The 3,363-nt window shown below is 46.3% G+C and overlaps 1 protein-coding gene across 1 annotated transcript in view; it reads left to right on the top strand.

The window, feature by feature from the left end:
• The window catches only part of SCUBE2 (signal peptide, CUB domain, EGF-like 2), a 128,946-nt gene that overhangs the window by 50,935 nt on the left and 74,648 nt on the right, over positions 1 to 3,363 (top strand). Inside the window, exon 3 of the mRNA XM_011947606.1 lies at positions 602 to 724. The gene's annotated coding sequence lies outside the window, so the exon portion shown is untranslated. The remainder of the gene's footprint in view (positions 1 to 601; positions 725 to 3,363) is intronic.

Genomic DNA, 3,363 nt, shown 5'->3' with positions numbered 1-3,363 from the left:
TTGGGCCGCGTTCAAAGCTGTCCTGGGCTGCATGTAGCCCACAAGCTGTGTTGGACAAGCTTGCTCTAAGCCCTGAGAAAGCTGACAGACAGCTACTTGGCTTTCAGAGCTTTTCTGTCCGTTTGGTCCTTTCCTCCTTTAGCAGACATGTATGTACTGTTGCCTACTCACGTGCCAGGTACTGCACTGGCTTGGCATAAGGGGCACAGATGCAGTCTGTTGTCAAGACATTGTCTAGTGGAGAGAGAGGAAGGAAAACATTAACAACCCTGCCTGACGTGTGCCATGCAAAGCCATACATATACTAGCACTGGTGAGGGCACCTACACTGGGGTCATGGCAGGCTTCCTGGAGGAGGTGGATTTGAGCTAAGTCCTGAACGCCAGTAGATGATGGTGGGGGTAATTTCACATAGAGGGTACAGGCTGTTCCTGGAAACAGGGGCCCAGAAACAGTATGGTTTATCCCAGCGATCCCAAGCCGTTGTAGCTTGTGAGGAGTGAAGTGGGGTGGGCTGGTGGGGATGATGCCAGACAGGGCTGAGGCCAGATCACACATGGCCTGGGAGCCTGTACCAGGTGTCGGCTGTGCTCTTTTGCAGATGTGGATGAGTGTGCCCAAGGGCTAGATGACTGCCATGCCAACGCCCTGTGTCAGAACACACCCACCTCCTACAAGTGCTCCTGCAAGCCTGGCTACCAAGGGGAAGGCAGGGAGTGTGAGGGTAAGTGCCTTGGGGACCATGTGGGGGGACTGCAGTGAAGCTCCTACCTCCTTAGCTCTTGCAGTGGCCACTTAACGTTGGTAAAAGTGCTGCCCCTCCTCTCCCTTTCCCCCAGCCCCTGAATCACACCACCTGCTTCTGAAATGCTTTTCAGATCTTGGACTGGAAACATTAGGTCTTCCCCAGAGTTGCTCACACAGTTTTATCTGGCTCTGAAATGTCCTTTTGTCTAGCTTCTGGAAAAGAAAAGAGATGTGTTAGTATCTTTGGGTCCCACTTGGTTTTGGGGCAGAAAGTAAACAGCTATGCTGATCAGGAGAGCCACACCTGCCAGAGTAGGGCTGATCCTGCACCTCCCTGGGGCAGTTTGTACCTTTGCCCTGAAGTCTGAGTGCTAGAGTCCTGCCCTTCCCTGCCAGCTCAGGAGGCTCCATCCTGTCTATGGTTTTGGCCACAATGTTTGGCATTGTGACATGCCAAGCTTCAGAGTACACCAAGAGCCTTCCTTGTTTGGAGTTACAGGTTCACTCTGGAGAGATGTGTGCAGAGAGACATTTTAGCCCATAGAGCTGCAGGTCTGAAAACCTGTAGTTTGGACTCTGCCATTTTATATTCTGGACTAGAATCATGAACTGTGAAGTTCAGAACTGGCCAGAGAGTAGACACTTGAGGCTGTTCCTGGAGATGGAAATCATGACACATTGGAGGTGACTGGGCTGTTCAGGTAGCTCTGGGCCAATCCTATTACTCATTTTACAGATGGGGACACTGAGGGCCAGAGGACTTGTGTCCATGATTACACTATTCGCCTGCAAGTGAAAGAAAGTCAGGTCTTCACCCCTCAGCTGTGTCCCCAGCCCCATGTTTCTCATATTTACTCAGCCTGCTGCTGTCCCTCTTTGGATGGGTGAGAAATCCCTCTATAGTCATCCCATGCAGGAAGAAGTTAGATGAGGAGCACTGAACTCATCTCTGAGTATCCCTCCTTGCTTCTGGACTCAACCTTGACAAGTATGTTGGTGGCCCCTTCCTCTTCGAGAGGTTTTAAACTCTTTAGAACTTGGGCTTAACTTCCATGGGAATTGATCTTTTGAATACTTGCAGGATCTAAAGCTACATAATGAGTAAGAAAGTTCCTTCCTGGTCTCTTTCCACTTTGAAAAACATTAACTTCTTTAGATGAGGAGGAAAACTTTTTTGAGCTTTGCTCTTGTCGCCCAAGCTGGAGTGCAATGGTGCGATCTCGGCTCACTGAAGCCTCCTTATCCCTGGCCAGGAGTGCAAGACCAAGCGATTCTCCTGCCTCCCAAGTAGCTGGGATTACAGGCACCCGCCACCGCGTCCAGCTAATTTTTGTATTTTTAGGAGAGACGGGGTTTCACCATGTTGGCCAGGCTGGTCTCAAACTCCTGACCTCAGGTAATCCACTGGCCTCGGCCTCCCAAAGTGCTGGGATTATAGGCATGAGCCACAATGCCCACCCAGAGGAGGAAAACTTTTAATGAGTGTCTATTCTAGTGCCATTTAATGGCCTAGTTTTCAGACCCTGATGTTTCAAATCAATCTGTTTCATACTGTGGACTCTGAGTAATAAAGATTCTAAATATTGGAATGGTGTGTAATGCCCAGCAGTGCCTGGTATGTGGTAGACACTCAATAAACATTCTTATTTTTGAATAAGTGATTGTGTAAGATGGGCTCAGTCACTAGCACCTTGACACAAAGTCTTTTCCAACAAATAGACAAACCCGCAAATGAAATATCTAGATACAGAATATACAGATGACCAAACAGGTAAGTGACTGTCAGATGCTTTTGCAGTGTTGTAGCAATGATCCGATCCTGCCTACCCACTCATCTCCTTGTCTTAGCATAGCTGAGACAAGAGATGGGATTTTAAAAATGAACTTTGTTACAAAGGAAGGGAAGACCAAAAGAAAATATAGATAGCAAATATGAGTAACAGGTAGGATTATGACAGGCAAGTTTTGATCTGGTGACATCCCTTAGGAAATCATTCAGGGAGCTCCCCTTTGTGCATGAGGAGTGAGGCTCCCGCTGCTCCCATCAGAGAAGGTATGCTCCTTGTCAGGTGCATAGCAAGTGGGATTGGGGATCCATCCATGAAGTAGCGCTCTCTCTCTCTTCCCCATCCCCCGCCCCATTTCATGGGAGGCCAAAAGGCTATCTCTCCCCAAAACATTTATCTGCTGGTTCCTCCATACCACATACTCTTGGTATTAAATATTCTATTTGCTGTACTGTAATTCACCCATGTTGGCACCCTGCTTTGGAAAAAAATATTCACTTCTTTACTATGTGGATAACTCACGTCCTCCAGTTGCTGTGTGCTCTCTGGTGGCACAAAACCATGCCACTAACTTTATTTAGATAAAGTACACTTTTAGTAAATGACGTTAAATGACAATTGGCAAGAGTTTCCTTACTCTTGGCTTTTGAGTTTGATATATTTCAAATGAAATTGAATTGCTAACAGTTTATAGTTGATTGTTAAAAGTCTATTATTTAGTTTAAAATAACTAATGATTGGCATTGTGCCATATATATATATTTATTTATTTTAAAATGATATGTGATTTTTTTTTTTTTTTTTCTGGATACGAGAATATGTGATGTAA

The sequence above is a fragment of the Colobus angolensis genome, unplaced genomic scaffold (genome assembly GCF_000951035.1).
Source record: "Colobus angolensis palliatus isolate OR3802 unplaced genomic scaffold, Cang.pa_1.0 Scaffold269, whole genome shotgun sequence".
Lineage (NCBI taxonomy): Eukaryota > Metazoa > Chordata > Mammalia > Primates > Cercopithecidae > Colobus > Colobus angolensis.
This window is presented reverse-complemented; position numbering and strand designations above follow the sequence as displayed.